Raw genomic sequence first — 22,967 nt, 5'->3', positions numbered from 1 at the left:
TTCAGGTGGTTAGCGTTGTATTGTCCCATAACTGCTAGATCGGTAATAAGATAATCTAGCACCAAAATCCCTTTCGCATCTCAGGAAACTAAGCCATGATCTTTGCGGCCGACTGTATTGTCTTTTATTTGTTTGGTGGCGGGGAATCAATATGTTTCCACTGCTTTGACTGCTGTTTTGTCTCTGAGATATAGCAGTTCACCAGAGTTTCATCTATGGTCACTAACTGGCGCAAAGAATCACGTCGTTTGCTCTGAAAATGGTCACACATTCCCATTCTGATCCTGCAGCAAGAGTCGCTCCACCGATCTAGCAGATAATTGTTAAAATGTGATCTGCCCATTCAGATGACATTTCTACAACTTCAAAAATTTCTCGCAGTTTCAGTCGGCTATCCTCCATGACCATTTTATGGACTTTTGCAATAATTTCTGAGATAGTGGCACATCTTGTTCGACCACAACACGGATCAGCATCTAAGTTGACAAGATCAAATTGAAAGTCATTTGTGCACCTAGGAGCAGTTGAAAGGAAAGGACAGGAGTTCCTCTGTATGTTCTGAAAATCTACATGAATTTCCTTTCTTTACGAAGTACTTAATCACTGCTTGAATCTCGATTTTTTCGTACCTTCACCAATCACTACACGGAAACAGCAACAGAGAGGCGTTTACACCAGAGGTCTCGACCCAGAGGACTGACGCGCCAAGTTTTTACTCATAAAGGGTGACTTATTATTGCTTGGGAACATCGTTCCGCGAACTTTTCACACTACCCTCGTATGAGTTTAATGTGATTCCGGTCTAGGTCCAGGAAGTACAACTGCACTTCAAAGATGGTTTCGGCGTTATTAGTTTGTAATGTTTTCGTTTTAGTGGTTCTACTGCGACCTACAGATGTAGAATGTAATTTAGATTTTATCATCCCCTTAGCTATAGCTAGGGCAAGTTTCAGCCCAAAACATGAGGTGGTTGCCCCTGCTCTAGTTAGGCTATCAGCTTGTTCGTTACCAGTGACACCTGAGTGACCAGGCGCTCACAGCAGGTTTACCAAGTTGCTTTCCCCTAGCCTCATAAGTGTTCCTTTGCATACTGCAACGATATTTGATCTCGTTGCGGATGCTGATACAGATTTCAGAGCTGCTTAGCTGTCTGAATGGGTGTGGACGCTATAATCCTTGTAGCACTTATGTCGAAACAGTGCCACAGTGTTCCGGCGTCTGTTACTTGAATGCTGGAATGTTACGCATCAGTTATCAAACGTGTGAAATATTTGTTTCGGGACTGCATTGTCCCACTATCAAGCGCTATAAAACGAGGAAACAAATCGACATCTTAACTACACATACTGATGAACATGTATGTGTTTATATCGTCTTATAGTATAACACATCTTAAAACTGTGTGCCATTAGCTACCGTGAAATAAAACATGCAATGACAAACATCAGACTTTTTCTAGGACATTTCATGTTGGGCTCACAAGGCTCACTTGGAAACTAAAAGCCTTACCTACGAAACGCAGTAGTGTCCTAGGGCGTATACAGCCCCGACGATGTGCCAAGTCCCAGAAAATTCTAAAAACCACTATTACCCCTATATTTCAATTTGTGCATCCATATAGGATAAAGAATAGAAAATATTTCACCTCACGCCGCCAATTAGAACTAGTTAATTGTAGCTTCTGAAGGATGACATCATAGAGTGGGCGCAAAAATGACCTTTGGACACTTCAGTCTTCTATTTAACAGGCTGTCGCGTTCCTGTCTTAAAGCACAAAAAATCTCAACTTTCTCTAAATCTGACAGTAACTACACTGTGTCCTCAAAGTGTAATACCCCATGCTATCTGAGATGTTACCCAACGAATGCTGTTCCTTATAGAGGTGCTTCGCCACCGCCCGTGAGCCATTCTCTTTATTATTATGCTTATCACTTTGCCTCACATATGTCATTTCATAATCATGACACTTTATTTCATAAACTCCCGCCTTGACCATCCAGTGCTACCCTGTACCAGTCTTATACTTCAGCCTCTGCTCCAGCTTGCTGTCCGTCCAAAATTCAATTTTCACCACTTTGTTGTTAAATAACATCGCCAATTTATATGAGATAGTTCCCCAGTATGGTATTACTTTACATTTCTGCGATTTTTTCTCGTTTTTTTGGTTTCTGTGCCCTATCAGTGCAGCAATCCCTTCTGTTACAGCCGGCCGAAGTGGCCGAGCGGTTCTAGGCGCGACAGTGTGGAACCGCGCGACCGCTACGGTCGCAGGTTCGAATCCTGCCTCGGGCATGGATGTGTGTGATGTCCTTAGGTTAGTTAGGTTTAAGTACTTCTAAGTTCTAGGGGACTGATGACCACAGCAGTTAAGTCCCATAGTGCTCAGAGCCATTTGAACCTTCTGTTACATCCGCCTCAAAACCATTTTCCACCGCTATTTGCCTAAGTGTTTCCATTTCTTCAGATGGATCGAATTAGCTCTGTGCACTGCATTTTTGAAGAAAACTGATTATTTCTATGGGGGTGACATGAGGTTTTATCAGTTACTTTACCTGTGATGATAGGTTTCCTAAATATCTCAAGCTTGTTATTCTTATTCTCTATAATTAAGTCAAGTCACACAGGTAAAGATAGTTATCCAACTAGTAGACGAGACGATGAATTGCTATTTTGTAGAACGCGTTCGGCAGCTGACGAACACACAACCGCCCCCACTCTTGTACTTCTTCACCCAATCGAACCGGAAGTCCAGGTCGTCAAAGATGTGAAAATCACGCGGTGAAAGATCCGAGCTGCACGGAGGCTGCTGCGGTGTTTCCGAACCAAATCGCTGACGCGTAGCCTTCGCCTGCTTGGCAGTGTGGGGTCGGACGTTATCGTACAACAGGATGATTCCGTCCTACAGCATTCCCGTGTGATTTGGCTTCATGGCGCGTCACAGTTTCTGCAATGTGTTTTCAGAGCGCTGCGTACTGATTGTGGTTCCACGCTCGAAATGCTCAACGAGTAGAGGTTCCTGCAGTCGAGGAAGGTCATCATGACCTTCCTGGAGTCTTGGATTGCTTTGGCGGGGGGAGATGTGAGATGCCGCGCGGGATTAGCCGAACGGTCTGAAGGCGATGCACGGACTGTGCGGCTGGTCACGGCGGAGGTTCGAGTCCTCCCTCGGGCATGTGTGTGTGTGTTTGTCCTTAGGATAATTTAGGTTAAGTAGTGTGTAAGCATACATGGAAGAATCCTGGAGATACTAGTAGGTATCAGATAGATTATATAATGGTAAGACAGAGATTTAGGAACCAGGTTTTAAATTGTAGGACATTTCCAGGGGCAAATGTGGACCACAATCTATTGGTTATGAACTGTAGATTAAAACTGAAGAAACTGCAAAAAAGTGGGAATTTAAGGCGATGGGATCTGGATAAACTGAAAGAACCAGAGGTTGTACAGAGTTTCAGGGAGAGCATAAGGGAGCAATTGACAGGAATGGGGGAAAGAAATACAGTAGAAGAAGAATGGGTAACTCTGAGGGATGAGGTAGTGAAGGCAGCAGAGGATCGAGTAGGTAAAAAGACGAGGGCTGGTAGAAATCCTTGGGTAACAGAAGAAATATTGAATTTAATTGATGAAAGGAGAAAATATAAAAATGCAGTAAATGAAACAGGCAAAAAGGAGTACAAACGTCTCAAAAATGAGATCGACAGGAAGTACAAAATGGCTAAGCAGGGATGGCTAGAGGACAAATGTAAGGATGTAGAGGCTTATCTCACTAGGGGCAAAATAGATACAGCCTACAGGAAAATTAAAGAGACCTTTGGAGAAAAGAGAGCCACTTGTATGATTATCAAGAACTCATATGGAAACCTAGTTCTAAGCAAAGAAGGGAAAGCAGAACGGTGGAAGGAGTATATAGAGGGTCTATATAAGGGCGATGTACTTGAGAACAATATTATAGAAATGGAAGAGGATGTAGATGAAAATGAAATGGGAGATACGATACTGCGTGATGAGTCTGACAGAGCTCTGAAAGACCTAAGTCGAAACAAGGCCCCGGGAGTAGACAACATTCCATTAGAACTAATGACGGCCTTGGGAGAGCCAGTCCTGACAAAACTCTACCATCTGGTGTGCAAGATGTATGAGACAGGCGAAATACCCTCAGACTTCAAGAAGAATATAATAATTCCAATTCCAAAGAAAGCAGTTGTTGACAGATATGAAAATTACCGAACTATCAGTTTAATAAGTCACAGCTGCAAAATACTATCACGAATTCTTTACAGACGAATGGAAAAACTGGTAAAAGCCGACCTCGGTGAAGATCAGTTTGGATTCCGTAGAAATGTTGGAACACGTGAGGCAATATTGACCTTACGACTTATCTTAGAAGAAAGATTAAGGAAAGGCAAACCTACGTTTCTAACATTTGTAGACTTAGAGAAAGCTTTTGACAATGTTGACTGGAATACTCTCTTTCACATTCTAAAGGTGGCAGGGGTAAAATACAGGGAGCGAAAGGCTATTTACAATTTGTACAGAAAGCAGGTGGCAAATTATAAGAGCCGAGGGACATGAAAGGGAAGCAGTGGTTGGGAAGGGAGTGAGGCAGGATTGTAGCCTCTCCCCAATGTTATCCAATCTGTATATTGAGCAAGCAATAAAGGAAACAAAAGAAAAATTTGGTGTAGGTATTAAAACCAATGGAGAAGAAATAAAAACTTTGAGGTTTGCCGATGACATTGTAATTCTGTCAGAGACAGCAAAGGACTTGGAAAAGCAGTTGAACGGAATGGACAGTGTGGTGGTAGTGGTGGTGGTTAGTGTTTAACGTCCCGTCGACAACGAGGTCATTAGAGACGGAGCGCAAGCTCGGGTTAGGGAAGGATTGGGAAGGAAATCGGCCGTGCCCTTTCAAAGGAGCCATCCCGGCATTTGCCTGAAACGATTTAGGGAAATCACGGAAAACCTGAATCAGGATGGCTGGAGACGGGATTGAACCGTCGTCCTCTCGAATGTGAGACCAGTGTGCTAAAATGTACAGTGTCTTGAAAGGAGGATGTAAGATGAACATCAACAAAAGCAAAACGAGGATAATCGAATGTAGTCGAATTAGGTCGGGTGATGCTGAGGGAATTAGATTAGGAAATGACACACTTAAAGTAGTAAAGGAGTTTTGCTATTTGGGGAGCAAAATAACTGATGATGGACGAAGTAGAGAGGATATAAAATGTAGACTGGCAATGGCAAGGAAAGCGTTTCTGAAGAAGAGAAATTTGTTAACATCGAGTATAGATTTAAGTGTCAGGAAGTCGTTTCTGAAAGTATTTGTTTGGAGTGTAGCCATGTAAGGAAGTGAAACATGGACGATATATAGTTTGGACAAGAAGAGAATAGAAGCTTTCGAAATGTGGTGCTACAGAAGAATTCTGAAGATTAGATGGGTAGATCACATAACTAATGAGGAGGTATTGAACAGAATTGGGGAGAAGAGGAGTTTGTGGCACAACTTGACAAGAAGAAGCGACCGGTTGGTAGGACATGTTCTGAGGCATCAGGGGATCACAAATTTAGCACTGGAGGGCAGTGTGGAGGGTAAAAATCGTAGAGGGAGACCAAGAGATGAATACACTAAGCAAATTCAGAAGAATGTAGGTTGCAGTAAGTACTGGGAGATGAAGAAGCTTGCACAGGATGGAGTAGCATGGAGAGCTGCATCAAACCAGTCTCAGGACTGAAGACCACAACACAACAACAGTGTGTAAGCTTAGGGACTGATGACCTTAGCAGTTAAAGTCCCATAAGATTTCACACACATTCGAACATTTTTTTGGAGATGTGAGATGTTTCGACTGTTGACTTTACCGTTTACCCTTGGGCTGTCGAAACGCTGTCACAAGGAATCATCTTGTTGCTCGAAAACGCCCGCCCCTACACTGCCAATCAGACGAAAGCTACGCATCAGCGATTTGGTTGGGAAACACCACAACTTTCTCCGTACAGCTCTGATAATTAACCGTGTGATTTTCACATCTATAGTGACCCGAATGAGGACATCCATGGACGTCGGTTTCAGTCGGACGCTGAAGTGCCAGAGTGGGTGCAGTTGTGGGTTTGTCAGTGGTCGACGCGTTCTATAAAACTGGGCTTGACCGTCTCACCTCTGAGTGGGATAAAATTCTTAACACTTGTGGTTATTACTTTGGAATTGTGTGGGTGTTTGTTTTTCATTAGTCTAAAACTAAACTGTGCCACGAGGGCCCAACGGTACCGACCGGCTGCCGTGTCATCCTCAACCCACAGGCGTCACTGGATGCACATATGGAGGGGCATGTGGTCAGCACTCCGCCCTCCCGGCCGTTGTAAGATTTCGTGGCCAGAGCCGCTTCTTCTGAATCACGTAGCTCCTCTGTTTGCCTCACAAGGGCCGAGTGCATTCCGTTTGCCAACAGCGCTCGGCACACCGGATGGTCACCCATCCAAGTGCTAGCCCAGGCTGTTAGCGCTCAACTTCGGTGGTCCTACGGGAACCACTGTTACCACTGCGGCAAGGCTCTTTGCTTTTCTTTAGTATGTCACTTATAATTTAAAAATCCCTGTTCCTCGTGCTCTACTGAAGTATTACATTCTTCTGCATCTGGTTAAGATCACTCGCGAAGTCATTTATTTCTTCATCAGATTCTTGATACGCCGTAAGTATATCGCCAACACATCTTCCGTACATACACATATATTTTATCACAGTACTTAACACTTTGCTTTAGAAACAGCTAAGATGCAAAGGAATGAAAGACATTACCTGCCAGTGACCATTGATTTATATCAGTGGAGCAGGTTGAAAATTTTTGCCGGACTGGGATTTGAACCCGGGTCTCGTGCTTACTAAGCAGATGACCTGACCGCTGTGCTAACCGGCCACAGTGGTCACCGCCACTGCATGGACTACCTTAGCAAGCCTCTCATCAGAACTAAATTGTCACACTATTGATGTACCGCCGCTAATCATTCGCCTCATTACTTGCGGTATCTCGGCGATTCCCGTAAGAGTTTGAGCTTGCGCATCTGCACTGAAGCGACTATTGGACACCATCGCCTTAGTTCTGTGTAATATACAGGGTGAGCACAAAGTCTTGCCCTGATTATAAAAATTTATAACAGAATAACCGTTTGACATAATAAGTTACATTTGATGCCGTTACACAGGTTAGTGTTACTGTTTTTTTATTTCTTTATTTTTTTTTAAGACCACTTACGTTAGTAAACCTCAACGTGTGCTCCCTTCGTAGCTCGGAGAATGTCTAGGCGGTATTACAGTTCCCGCCAGGTGTTTCGTAACATGTGTTCTGTCACAGTAACCAAAGCAGCTTGTATCCTAGCCTTCAGTTCGTCGACGTCCGCAACTGGTGTGGCGAAGACTCTGTCCTTGATATAGCCCCAGAGAAAAAAGTCAAGGGACATAATGTCTGGAGAGCGGGGTGGCCAGGGTGTTGGACCGTTCCTTCCAATCCATCGATCCAGACATTACTCCCCTCTCCAGACATTAAGCCCCTTGATTTTTTTTCTGGGGCTATATCAAGGACAGAGTCTTCGTCACACCAGTTGCTGACATTGACGAACTGAAGGCTAGGATACAAGCTGCTTTCGTTACTGTGACAGAACACATGATACGAAACACCTGGCGGGAACTGGAATACTGCGTAGACATTCTCCGAACTACCAAGCGACCACACGAAACGGATATGCTGCAATAAATTGTTATAATCAGCGCAAGACTTTGTGCTCCCCCTTTACATCAGTGCCCTCTGGCAGCTATTGTCCTTAATTCCTTTGTGTCTTGCTTCATAGTGGCTGCAGGATTAAAATGGTGTCCGTTCTTTCGGACAAACTTTAATAATCCTATGAATTCAACTATTTCACGTTTGACTACTAGCACGTAAAATTCTGAGTATTGGTACTTGAGACAGTTATACAGGGCCACAGTTATTGAGCCATATGAAAAAAAAACCCTAGTTGCAAACTACGTCGTGCACACACTTTATTCAACATGGAAACGCCACTACCGATATTCGAAATTAGGTTATGACATGTTCGATACGCTTGCAATCATAGGCGATGATGTGGCGCAGACGAATAGCGAAATTCTGTATGACGCGCTGAAGCGTCAGAACATGGATGCTGTCAATGACCACCCGAATGGCTGTTTTGACCTCAGCAATGGTTTTGGGGTAATTGCTGTGCACCTTGTCTTCAATATAGCACCACGAAAAGGAGTCGCATGTGTTCAGATCCGGAGAATAGGGCGACCAATCGATGACCACGCTAGTGTCCTCTGGATACCCCAGAGCCAGAATGCAGTCCCCAAAGTGCTCCTCCATGACATCAAACACTGTCCTGCTTCGATGGAGTCGAGTTCCGTCTTGCATGAACCATATCTTGTCAAAATCAGGGTCACTTTGGATAATGGGGATGAAATTATCTTCCAAAACCTTCACGTACCTTTCGGTAGTCATTGTGCCAACAAGGAATATCGCACTGATTATTCCGTGACTGGACATTGCACTCCACACAGTCACTCGTTGAGGGTGAAGAGACTTCTCGATCGCGCAATGTGGATTCCCGGTCACCAAATGCGTCAATTTTGCTTATTGACGAAACCATAAAATAAAAGCGGGCTTCATCGCTAAAGCAGACCATACTAATTCTCATCATGCCCCGCAGGCAACGGTGCAGTTTGAACGTCCTGACGCGAAGGTTTCAGAAGTTATGACGATTTTACACTACTGGCCATTAAAATTGCTACACCGAGAAGAAATGCAGATGATAAACGGGTATTCATTGGACAAATATATTATACTAGAACTGACATGTGATTACATTTTCACGCAATTTTGGTGCATAGATCCTGAGAAATCAGTACCCAGAACAACCACCTCTGGCAGGAATAACGGCCTTGATACACCTGGGCATTGAGTTAAAGAGAGCTTGGATGGCGTTTACAGGTACAGCTGTCCATGCAGCTTCAACACGATACCACAGTTCATCAAGAGTAGTGATTGGCGTATTGTGACGAGCCAGTTGCTCGGCCACCATTGACCAGACGTTTTCAATTGGTGAGAGATCTGGAGAATATGCTGGCCAAGGCAGCAGTCGAACATTTTCTGTATCCAGAAAGGCCCGTACAGGACCTGCAGCATGCGGTCGTGCATTATCCTGCTGAAATGTAGGGTTTCGCAGGGATCGAATGAAGGGTAGAGCCACGTGTCGTAACACATCTGAAATGTAGCGTGCACTGTTCAAAGTGCCGTCAATGCGAACGAGAGGTGACCGAGACGTGTAACCAATGGCATCCCACACCATCACGCCGGGTGATACGCCAGTATGGCGAAGACGAATACACGCTTCCAATGTGCGAACACCGCGATGTCGCCAAACACGGATGCGACCATCATGATGCTGCAAACAGAACCTGGATTCATCCGATAAAATGACGTTTTGCCATGCCCAGGTTCGTCGTCGAGTACACCATGGCAGGCGCTCCTGTCTGTGATGCAGCATCAAGGGTAACAGCAGCCATGGTCTCCGAGCTGATAGTTCATGCTGCTGCAAACGTCATCGAACTGTTCGTGCAGATGGTTGTTGTCCTGCAAACGTCCCCATCTGTTGACTCAGGGATCGAGACGTGGCTGCACGATCCGTTCAGCCATGCGGATAAGATACCTGTCATCTCGACTGCTAGTGATACGAAGCTGTTGGGATCCAGCACGGCGTTCCGTATTACCCTCCTGAACCCACCGAGTCTGCTAACAGTCATTGGATCTCGACCAACGCGAGCAGCAATGTCGCGATACGGTAAACCGCAATCGCGATAGGCTACAATCCAACCTTTATCAAAGTCTGAAACGTGATGGTACGCATTTCTCCTCCTTACACGAGGCATCACAACGTTTTACCAGGCAACGCCGGTCAACTGCTGTTTGTGTATGAGAAATCGGTTGGAAACTTTCCTCATGTCAGCACATGATCGGTGTCGCCACCGGCTCCAATCTTGTGTTGATTCTCCGAAAAGCTAATCATTTGCATATCACAGCATCTTCTTGCTGTCGGTTAAATTTTGCGTCTGTAGTACGTCATCTTCGTGGTGTAGCAATTTTAATGACCAGTAGTGTATTTCATATAGCTCAGTAACTGTCACCGTGTAAGATAGCTTCGCAGCAGATATTCTGTTGTGGGAGTCCTGAGGTCTTCATTAGCAGGCCACTTTGGTACAATCTATCCCGGTGCAGCAATCGCGGACAGCTGACCCGCGGCCTGAAGAGCCCCTGACGTGGGTGTGGGCCGGATGGGGGCGCCGCATTGTTTCGCGGCGGTGCGGCGCTGGCAGCGGTCCCGCTGGCCGCCTACTATCTGCTCTTCTGCTCGGCTGCTCGATTGTGCCGGCCGCGGCAGGCGGGCGCCACCCACGCCGCGTTATTGACTTTCATCTGCCGCCGCTGTCCGCTGCGTCCAGGGGCACGGCGGCCACTGTTACCGGACGGGACTCGCGTGGGCGTAGCGGCGCGAGCCGCCTCCGCTCTGGCGCGCTCGTGAATGCCACTTTGCCGGCTTCAGACGGTGCCATTGTCAACGGCAGCGCCGCCGGTCACCCGGAAAGCGATCCGCGGAGCGTCATTGCTGAGTTCTCTATAGGCGACTCTCTCCATACGAGCGTTATCTTTGAACACATTTACATACAAAAGTGGTATAACGTAACTCTTTTCTCATACTATAGAAGAGATTCTGAGTCGCAGATAGGCACAACAAAAAGACTGTCACAAAGTAAGCTTTTGGCTAACAAGGCCTTTGTCAAAAATAGACCACACACACACACACACACACACACACACACACACACTGTCACGCAAGTGCAACTCACACACACATGACTACAGTCCGTGGCAGCTGAAGCCACAGTGAGTGTGTGTGTGTGTGCGTGGGTGTGTCGTCTATTATTGACAAAGGCCTTGTTAGCCAAAAGCTTATTTTGTGACAGACTTTTTGCTGTGCCTATTTGCGACTCAGCGTCTTCGCTATATGGTGAGTAGCATCTAACCTTTTCAAATATTATTACATTTCATCCTGGATTTTCCATTGTTTGTTTCTCAAACCAGAATTTGAGAGCACAGTATAAAGTTCTCTCTGACTTATTCTTGCAGTTGTCGCCAGGTACCATTTAACTTTTTACTTTAAAAACTGTCTTGACTGTTTCCTTCTGTTCCAAACTTGGATTACGAAGCAAGAAACAAGGTGGCACTACTTTGTTCAACTATCACTGCCCCTTTTACTGTGAATTTTTAATGTTTATTTGCACAACGTATTTTTATATATTTTCCTATGATCGGTTACATGATAAATCAGTCTAATCTAAAAGCCGTTAATTCAACTAAATACCTAGATATTACAATTACGAACAACTTAAATTGGAAGGAACACATGGAAAATGTTGTGGGGAAAGGCTAACCAAAGACTGCGTTTTATTGGCAGGACAATGTAACAGATCTACAGATCTACTAAGGAGACTGCCTACACTACGCTTGTCCGTCCTCTTTTAGAATACTGCTGCGCGGTGTGGGATCCTTACCAGATAGGCCTGACGGAGTACATCGAAAAAGTTCAAAGAAGGACAGCACGTTTTGTATTATCGCGAAATATGGGAGACAGTGTCACAGAAATGATACAGGATTTGGGCTGGAAATCATTAAAAGAAAGGCGTTTTTCGTTGCGACGGAATCTTCTCGCGAAATTCCAATCACCAACGTTCTCCTCCGAATGCGAAAATATTTTGTTGACACCGACCTACATACGGAGGAACGATCACCACGATAAAATAATGGAAATCAGAGCTTGTCCGGAAAGATATAGGTGTTCGTTCTTTCCGCGGGCTATTCGAGAATTGTGAAGGTGGTTTGATGACCCCTCTGCCAAGCACTTAAATGTGATTTTCAGAGTATCCATGCAGATGTAGATTACCCTTTAGTTTACTCATCTTGAGTAAAATGAAATGATGGTATGGCATTGTTGGCCGGGATGTCCCAGTCGGGTTCGGCTGCCAAGTGCAAGTCTCATTCCATTCGGCGCCACATTGGACAACTTTCGGCCGGTGATGAGGATGAAACGATGATGAGGACAGCACAACATCCAGTCCCCGAGCGGAGAAAATGTCCCACTCGCCCGGCAATCGAACCCGGTCCCAGTGCGTGGGAGGCAAGCACGTTACCACCCAGCTAAGCAGGCGGACCTCATCTTGAGTAGTAAGGGGCGATCTGTAATAATTACTTTAGAGCAGGTGAACTTCTTATCCTAGATCACGTTAATCAAAAGCACAATAAACAGAGTAATTCTCCAAATGGTTCAAATGGCTCTGAGCACTATGGGACTTAACTTCTGAGGTCATCAGTCCCCTAGAACTTAGAACTACTTAAACCTAACTAACCTAAGAACATCACATACATCCATGCCCGAGGCAGGATTCGAACCTGCGACCGTAGCGGCTGCGCGGTTCCAGACTGTAGCGCCTAGAACCGCTCGGCCACTCCGGCCGGCTTCTCCAAATGCTCTTGTCCCATACGAACATTTGGAGCATTACTCTGTATATCATGATTTTAAACTTGACTTATCGATGCATCGTTCACCTCGTCCGTCACATACCTCGCAATGTTTTAGAAAATGTATTTGTACTGCTGGTATAGGAGACATTATAATAACCTTTTATCGAGACCTAAAAATGGTAACCACAATTATCGAAACAAGTAACCAACGATAAAGGTAGTTTACAAGCGATCTTAGCTACGAAGATAATTTTTTCTCAGCTAGTTTTCCTATGGTGTTACCTCACTGCTATAGAACTGCTGTTTCAAGAATATACTCGAAGCACACTTTTAATTCCGATCACTGAAATTCCAGTCTGTATCATGGAATAAACCCTGCTAAACATGGGTAATACACTGGCCAGTCACATTTAATGTGACCCCCGTCCTCCAACCCCTCCAAAGCCCCAGTATTCACCTTTTGCAGCACTGACCGCTGCGAGACATGCAGGAAGAGTGTCAGTGAGTGCGTGGAAGGTACCGACTGGGATATGGTGCCAAACCGACTCCAGTGCTTTTTAAATGTGGGGAGTTCGGTGGTTACGGCAGTACGGTAAACTCGTCCTGGTGCTCTTCAGACCATGCACGTACTCTGCGATCTGTGTGACATGTAGCATTGTCCTGCTGGTAGGTTCCATCGTGCCGAGGAAAAACAAACTACTCTAGAGCCTGACGCGGTACCGAGGATAGATGCATACATGTATCGATGCAGTGTATCTTCCAGAAGGGCGAGATCCCCCAGGGAATGCCAAGAAAACATTACCCAGACAATAACGCTCCCTTCTGGTTGCAGGGTGTTTGCTTTAGAGACGTTGCACACTGTACACAGCAACGGCCATCTGGAGCATAAAACGTGATTCATGTGAAAACGCCACCAGTCTCCTCTCAGTGAACGTCCAGTTGAGGTATTGGCGTGAAATTTCCAACCCTCGTCACCGATGAACAGCAGTCAGCAAGGTTGAGTGAACCAGGCGCCTGCTACAGAGGCGTTTAACGTAGCAACGTTCGTAGAACGGTCATTGAGGAGATACTGTTTGTAGGCCCTTGGTTCATCTCTGCTGTCAGTTGCTCAACAGTTGCCGGCCGAAGTGGCCGTGCGGTTAAAGGCGCTGCAGTCTGGAACCGCAAGACCGCTACGGTCGCAGGTTCGAATCCTGCCTCGGGCATGGATGTTTGTGATGTCCTTAGGTTAGTTAGGTTTAACTAGTTCTAAGTTCTAGGGGACTAATGACCTCAGCAGTTGAGTCCCATGGTGCTCAGAGCCATTTTTTGCTCAACAGTTGTTAGTCTATTCGCCCGAACGCATCTCCGCAGCCGTCATTCACATCTGTCATCTACGACCCTTTGTGTACCACAGCTGCCTCGGCATTGGGTTTGGACAGCGCCATTTGGCCATGCGCAGTATACTTTAAACACAGCGGCACACGAACATTTTACAAACTTAGCAGTTTGGGAAATGCTTCCATCCTTGGTCCAAATGCCAATGATCGTGATCCTTTGGGCGTCAGATAAATAGCTCCGTTTCTACATTATGACGACTGCACTGTTTTCCGCGTCCCTCCGACTCATTTTATATACCACCCACTGCTATTGCTGCTGCCTGTCGTCTGTGAGTGGTTGTTGCACGTTGCCGTCGACATGGCGGCGGCCACATAAATGTAAGTGGACCTTGTATTTGCTTGAGTTATTCGTCGTTGGTGATGGTGATGAACTCAACTTCAGTGTGTCGATCTTTTCTTGAAGTTATTTCGTACGTATGTGATTCAACGAAATAATGTACTTACAGTTCTTTATGTTTGATTTGTCACTTATTATTTTCCATTTATTGTTTTTCGCGCTAACCGGTATGCACTCTCACCATGGATCACATCACAGTCTTTCATTTGTTCAACACTCTGTAAACACAAATCTTAATCACTCGCCATTCCTATCTTATGACCTCAGTATTATATCCAAAACTTAAATATCTCAATAGCGCTACACCACTCTCATATCTTTCGTCGAATTCTCTCTCGTGCCCACGTCTTTCGACGCCCGACGCTACTCCTCTTCGCCCCGCTCGTCTCTCTATTCTGCTGTCGCTGCGCGATACTACCTGGGGACTCCCTCGCCTTGATGACTCCGTGATCTCTGTTAGACACTCTTTCAATGAGGTATCCGAATGTCTGTGGAGCGATGGCTGCCCATTCTTCCTCAACAGCCGAAACCAGAGATGTTGGAAAGTGGGGCCTGGAGCGAAGTAGACGTTCTGACTCACGCCAAAAGCGATCTGTTGCGTTCAGGTCGGTACTCCAGGGTGGCCACTCCATGTCAAGAATGTTATTATCCCCAAAATTTGCCGTACACAATACACAACGCTGTAAAATGTGTTCATATCCGTCCACATTTATTAAATCCAATAAGGGGAACACACCCTAAGCACCCCCATACCGTCCCATACCGTAACACCACCTTCTTAGTACGCCACTGTTGGCACTATTCTTAAAGTATTCGCCGAATGCAAACGCTTCCATGGGTTTACCACACGACTTAGCGTGATTCGTCACTCCGAATCACTCCTGTCAAGCCATCTCCTGTCCAGTGACATTGCTCTTTGCTACATCTCAAGCGTCGCATAGCGTTGACTACAGAAATGTGTTGTGTGCCTTTGAGGAACTGCTCGACCATCGTACTCGATTCATAGTCAATGTCCTAGCTGGACTGCTGGCAGCACTTTGCAACCAAGGGGTGATTGCTTCCGCTCATCTCATGCGATTTTTACAACCACTGTCCGGAATGCTTGACAGTTCCTGTCTGTAAATACACGAGGTTTACCTGGTATTGCTTGGCCTGCGGTTGTTGCTTAGAATTTCCGCTTCACAATCGTATCACCGACAGTCGGCTTGGGTACCTTTAGAAGGGATGAAATGTCCATGATGGATTTATTATCCAGGTGACATTCAGTGGCTAGTCTAAGTTCGAAGTCACTGGACTCTCATGACCCGCACGTTCTGCTGTTGCTGTTTCTCTCCTAACAGTTGAGAGCAGTGTGTCAGAACTCTCCATTACATTGATTAAATATTGCATTGAGTATCGAATACAATCTAGCCAACATAAGTCTGTTCTCTGCATTGTGTAAAATTCTGCGATTCTCTATGGAAATAAATAAGCACTCAGATATCGATAGTAACAATCTGAGGGTGAAAAATGGGAACGCGATTCTAAGCATTGTTACGAGACGAGGTCTGTCTGGGAGAGTGAAATTTCAGTAGTGTTGGTCAATAGCTCGGAGACAGAAGACGTGACATGCTGCCCTCACGTCGGTGAAGGCAAATCTTACCACACTCAAAGCCTGATTTCATTTTTTATGGCCAGGAGAGATTTAGATGGCGTAACTACGCTTGAAGATGGAATTCAAGGTAAAATTTGAAAGCATAGCGTAAAGCGCAACTGCAAGGTTAGACACGTGATTGTTAGTCCGAGTTTACAATAATTCCATGTTTTCCTTGTCAGTTAAAGAAGCCTCCTTATTCTCCAAATAATAATAATTATTCCCCACATCTAATTAATAAATATGCTGTGGTTACTAAACGTTAACGTAACTTTGAAATTGAAATAATCTGTTAATCTGGAACTCAGCCATTACTGATACTTATAAGGTCGTTGGCACGCATTTCGCAATTTTTAATACTTGTCAAACTATTAGTCTTCATGATGATTTCTGAAATTTTTAAATAGACTTAATTTATGAAATTCCTTCTTACAAGTTATTTAACAACTAACAAGACCCAAGCAAACTCCTTTTTACTAAATTCATTCGTAGTAACAATAAACTTTAGCCGTTGCTGCTGCGAATTGCTGTAAACCACTTGGAAAAAGGCAGTCATCTAAAGAGGTGAGTGCAAAACTTAGGGCTAAAACAAAGACACTGACACACCACAGTGTGTCGTGTACTCTAATCCAGTAAATTCTGTTGCACAAAACAGATTCTGTATCACTTGTAAATTCTTATTCAAATACGCAGTCGGATAGCTTATCCAAATGTTTGTTTTAAGTTTTTCATGTAACAATCTGTTGAGGGATTAAATGACAGTGAAACTGACACTCATACAACACGCACACAGTGTTATGTAAGATAGATTCTGATTGCTCACCGAGTCCATTTTCGCAGCCGAACATGGGCTTTATTTGTTGAAGGTACGTTACACAGAACAATACTCTTCGAATCCTTTTGAATTGGCTAGTGAGCCTCTCGTGACATCTAGTGGTCACTTCAGCTTTACACTGGGGTGACAGGATACTTTTGATCAGATAGCGTACGAGCATGTTGTGCCAGTGGGTAAAGTTTTCTTTTAAATCACTTCCTGGTTTCACTGGCGTTTTTCCTAAGCATGCTCCTACATACAAATGGGATCGAGTTCAGGTGGATTTCTTTAAGTATACCATATTTTTCATTATTTAGTAATTAATCAAATGCGAGATGATATCGAGGTTTCCGAAGATTGGTAACCTTACAGTTGCGAGGTAGGACCGGGAGTCGAACGTAGAAATTTTGCAATTGTCCACGAAAGGCCGGGGCTCCGGTTCGAGCCCCGTCGGGCACACAGTTTTACTCTACCAGGAAGTTTTAAATCGACGTGCATTTGGCGCAGAGCAAAATTCATTCTGGTACATTTACGCCAATATCCGGTTTGAAGTAACGAAGCCTGTTCAACAGTAGGTATGCGATCTTCAGCATACAACCTAATTTACGTGATAGTCAGACGCAAAGACGGTCTCTTTTGCAGTACTTGTGACACTAAACACGTCTAAGGATGATGGACCTTTCGAGAAAAATTCTAGAACGTGACTGACTTGCCGACTTCCATGTGAAGTATGAGAAACAATCCGTACGTAGATGTGTCATTTTTTCTTGTGCTGCACTGCAGACAGTTAATGTTGTTATGTCACAGCAGACGTTAATTATAAAATCTTTTTTTCTGTCTCGTGTTTCACTGAAGCCTGAAAACATAACTGTTCATTAAAACTACGAACAGTTTTTTACGAAGAGTTACAGATATCTTTGTTGTATGTACTTTATCGTCAGTGTAAACAAACTCTTGACCATTGGCTGCTTTACACATCCGCCGCCACTGCAAATCGTCCGCACTTACGCAGTAAGTATTTTTTAGTTATTCTAGCGCGAGTGGCTCTCTGTGGCATCCAAAAGCATTAAAAGTCTTCACTACTTTTGCTAACCATTATATCTAAATGTAGATGTAATCTTCAGCCCATGTACTTATTGTTTCAAATATCGTTGAACAGTCACCTTCCCTATCCCACTAGTCGTGCATGTATTGTCTTCCAATCGACATGTGCTGTGAAAAGGCGTGAAGCTATTTCGTGCCCTGCAGTGAGAAACAAGAGCAGAAAACTGTTAGAAATCGGAGAAAAACAGGTTTTACTTAACGATTTCGGGTAGTTTTAAGAAAAAATATACTTTCATTACCGTTATGGTTGACTTGAGTCTACTGGACTGAAGCTTCTGGTTCAAGTGTGTTACCTGAGATGAAAGTCAAACTACTTATGGCAAGACGAGCTGACAATAGTTTGTGTTACGAAAATGAGTCGATTTTGTGAAAAGTGCTGTGCCGTGAAAACACATTCATTGTTCTTCAGAAATGCACCTACAAAAAATAAGTTAATTCAAGTGGGTCTGCAACGGAAACTGTAATCAGCCAGACTACAGTTTTTAGATGTGGAATGTAGAAGTTGGATCGGCTGAAGCAACCCAATGCGTGAGATAACGGAAGTGGGTTACACGGCAAGCCACGGTCTCGTCAACGCATGGACGGCTAGCGTCAGGTAAACGACCGTTTTTACCAAGGAAGTTGAAGCCCAGGATGAGCTTCTATGGATTACAAACAGGGTCCGAATAATAGACGTGTGAAATGACGGCTTTTGCTACAGTATGAAAGATATCCACATTCAAATACTCATTAATTCTGTAATTGGTTGGTTGGTTTTGGGGAAGGAGACCAGACATCGTGGTCATCGGTCTCATCGGATTTGGGAAGGACGGGGAAGGAAGTCGGCCGTGCCCTTTGAAAGGAACCATCCCGGCATTTGCCTGGAGCGATTTAGGGAAATCACGGAAAACCTAAATCAGGATGGCCGGACGCGGGATTGAACCGTCGTCCTCCCGAATGAATTCTGTAATAACTCGATGTTTTATCGTAGAGCAAATCTAATTATATCAGCGTACTTGTGGCAGTGATGTGTATCTATTGAGATCATAATACAGGGTTGGGCAAATAACAGTGGGTTGGAGAACATAGTTCCATGGTACAAGGAAACACAACAGAGGAAGGGAAATGCAGTACTAACCAGACTGCAGCAGATGTTGAAGTGACCACCATTGATCTCTTGGCACTTCTGGGTCCTGACGGCGGTTCGAAGCTGGGCTACTGAAATTGCTGCAGTCTCATCCGAAGTGTTCTGCTGCAGCTCTTGGAGACTATGAGGGTTGTTACTATACACCCTAGACGTGAGGGCTCCCACGCAAAGCAATCGCACACTGACAGATCAGGTGACCTGGGTCGCCAACTAGGACCGCGACCAGACTGCAGGTCCATATGGAGTATTCCTCCGCATAATCGACGTGATATGCTGGTCTCTCGAGACAGACGTCGGGTTGATTTTTAGGATTCTGCAGTATTTTCTGGTTAACTGCAACCACATTTTCTGCTGTGCGGGCACGTTTCGGAATGTTTTTTGACTTATTCGAAACAGATCCTGTCTGACGCCATTTTCGGACTGAGCGTTACGTGGAACTCTTTGCTGGCATTTTTGAACCATTAAACTTCTCAACAAACAATTGACCACACTGTTTCCGCGACTTTTTTGTTACGTAACGTCTCACAACGAACATCCGCTGCTCCACTGTGAGTAACATCGTCCCTTTTCACTATTCCACTCACACTGACACAACCCGCACAATGCTCTGAACCAGTGTGGGTCACATGTCGGGCTTAAACGTGGTGTGCGCGTCACGGAGTGTGGTTATGTGCATACATTCACGCCCACTCGTATCCACTCATCCGAGCTACTTTTATTTGCCCCACCCTTCTTAATAAACAACACAGAAACTATAGAAGGTAGACGATCACAGTAAATAAATCATTGTAAATTACTAGCTACTGGGTGCTTCATGCTATTATACTAAACAAGGTATTAGATGACAGCTTACGAGTGTAGCTAACATCCCCGAGTGCCACACATTTTTATATAATTTATTTATTGAGTTATTACGTTTTTATACCTTTTATTATTTAAATTTATCAGACCACCACATTTTCAACAGTTAAACGGCAGTTGAAAGCATTATGGCAATTATCCGGTCTTGCCATGTGTTTACATGTTGTTGTTGTGGTCTTCAGTCCAGATGCTGGTTTGATGCAGCTCTCCATGCTACTCTATCCTTTGTAAGCTTCTTCATCTCCTAGTACCTACTGCAACCTACATCCTTTTGAATCTGCTTTGTGTATTCATCTCTTGGTCTCCCTCTATGTTTTTTACCCTCCACGCTGCCCTCCTGTACTAAATTGGTGATCCCTTGATGCCTCAGAACATGTCCTACTTACCGATCCCTTCTTCTAATCAAGTTGTACCACAAATTTCTCTTCTCCTCAATTCCATTCAATACCTTCTCATTAGTTATGTGGTCTACCCATCTGATCTTCAGCATTCTTCTGTAGCACCACATTTCAAAAGCTTCTATTCTTTTCTTGTCCAAACTATTTATCGTCTGCGTTTCACTTCCATACATGGCTATACTCTACACAAATACTTTCAGAAACGACTTCCTGACACTTAAATCTATACTCGATGTTAACAAATTTCTCTTCTTCAGAAACGCTTTCCTTGCCCTTGCCAGTCTACGTTTTATATCCTCTCTACTTCGACTATCATCAGTTATTTTTCTCCCCAAGTAGCAAAACTCATGTGCTACTATAAGTGTCACATTTCCTAATCTAATCCCCTCAGCATCACCTCATTTAATTGGGCTACGTCCCATTATCCTTATTTTGCTTTTGATGACGCTCATCTTATATCCTCCTTTCAAGACACTGTAAGCCACGCACTCTGAAGGAACTTCGCCAGGAGATTACAGCGACGTGTGCAGCGATCTCCACTGTAACACTGACTGACGTAGTTGCGGCGAACGCTCGTCGTTCTTCTCAACGGTGAACATTTTGAACATTTTAAGTAACCATGTGCTAAAATGAAGGTTGTACAACATGTGTGATCAATTATTAAATGTAAAATAAAAACATAAGTAATACTTTTCGTTCCTTCAAGTATGTATACATTTTTCTGGCCGACTCTGTATATCTAATCTAATTTTGCAATTAAATGCTATCTGATTAATGTCGTTGATGGTGGTGCCGCTGATGATAATAATAGTGATTGTGATGTTCAGAGAAAATGTTATCGTTGAGGGACCGTAGGAGGATACGAGACGACTTGCACAGAATTTCCATTTGGTGTGACGAATGGCAGGTTATTCTAAACTTTATTCTAAACGTAGGTGAGTGGTAAAACAATCCTTCAATATTCGAACGTAGTATTAGAGATGTACTGTTTGAGACAATCACATCGATTAAATATCTAGGCGACACGTTGCAAAGCGAAATGCAACAGAAACATAACTTGTGTAGGTAGGTCGTAGGGAAGACGAATGATCGTCTTCGGATTATCGCGATAATTACAGGAATGTGTAGCTTATCTATAGAGGCGGCAGCCTACAGAACATTTGAGAAATGTTAGAGAGTTCGCGATCCCCATCAGGTCAGATGAATGGAACACAATGAAGCAGTTCAGGGGCGTGGCGCTAAATTTGTTACCAAAAGGTTCCATCAACATGCACGTGTTATGGAGATCCTTTGTGAACCCATATGGAAATAACTGGAGGGTAGATGATTTTCTTTTAATGAAACACTTGTTACACTACAGTATTTTTGGAAACAGTCCAGTAACATATATAAAATCATAATGCGAAGACCCATTAGATAGGAATGATTAATTGACACCAACAAATATGATACATGACAATATACTAGTGACTGTCCATAGCTGACAGGGCCTTGTAGTCACATAGGCCATTACCATTGGAACAGTCCTTGGGAGGGAGTGCCAGCTGGTGCACAGGTCAATGGCTCACAGGCCACCGGACAGCTTTTGTACTGTCACCCTGAACTCCCGAAGCAGCGGAAGCAAACACAAATAACATATCTGTGGTGTAAGGCCACCACACGTGACACCTTTTACAACCCAGAAGTGGAATGAAGATGAACGCCGTCATTTATGAAGTCCAAAAAGGCTTTCTTGTGGACAAAACATAGAAAGCTGTGTTTCCTCTGGGAGATGCCGGATGCTATAGACGCTATTACAAAAATGGGATGGGAAACCGCAGTTTTGGGACACTTTGAAAGTGTAAGACGTTGCTGGACGTTGACTTCACAGAAACTAAATGTTTACAGAACATAACAACTGACAGGATTGGCTAGCGCGAATAAACTTCAGGTTAGGCAGAGAAACTCGACTATGCCGATTTGGGGAGGACCAACCTCGTTGGCCACAGAGAGATACACTATGTGATCCAAAGTATCCGGACACCTGGCTGAATATGACTTACAAGTTTGTGGTGCCCTCCATCGGTAATGCTGGAATTAAATACGGTGTTGGCCCACCCTTAGCCTTGATGGCGGCTTCCACTCCCGCAGGCATGCGTTCAATCAGGTGCTGGAAGGTTTCTTGGGGAATGGCAGCCCATTCTTCACGGAATGCTGCACTGAGGAGAGGTATCGATGTCGCTTGGTGAGGCCTGGCACGCAGTAGGCGTTACAAAACATCCCAAAGATGTTGTATAAGATTCAGGTCAGGACTCTGTGCAGACCAGTCCATTACAGGCATGTTATTGTCATGTAACCACTCCGCCACAGGCCGTGCATTATGAACAGGTGCTCGATCGTGTTGAAAGATGCAATCGCGTTCCCCGAATTGCTCTTCAAAGGTGGGAACCAAGAAGGTGCTTAAAACAACAACGTAAGCCTGTGCTGTAATAGTGCCACGCAAAACAACAAAGGGGTGCAAGACCCTCCATGAAAACCACGCAGGCAGCTGATGTTCACTCGGCACACCCTGCCATCGGATCGGCACATTGTGATTCGTCACTCCAGATAACTTTTATCCACTATTCAACAGTCCAATGTTTACGCCCCTTACACGAACCGACGCGTCGTTTGGCATTTACCGGCGCGATGTGTGGCTTATGAGCAGCCGCTCGGCCATGAAATCCAAGTTTTTTCACCTCCCGCCTAACTGTCATAG

Source organism: Schistocerca piceifrons, chromosome 3 (genome assembly GCF_021461385.2).
Source record: "Schistocerca piceifrons isolate TAMUIC-IGC-003096 chromosome 3, iqSchPice1.1, whole genome shotgun sequence".
NCBI classification, from domain to species: domain Eukaryota; kingdom Metazoa; phylum Arthropoda; class Insecta; order Orthoptera; family Acrididae; genus Schistocerca; species Schistocerca piceifrons.
The sequence above is the reverse complement of the archived record's forward strand: the minus strand, read 5'-3'. Positions refer to the sequence as shown.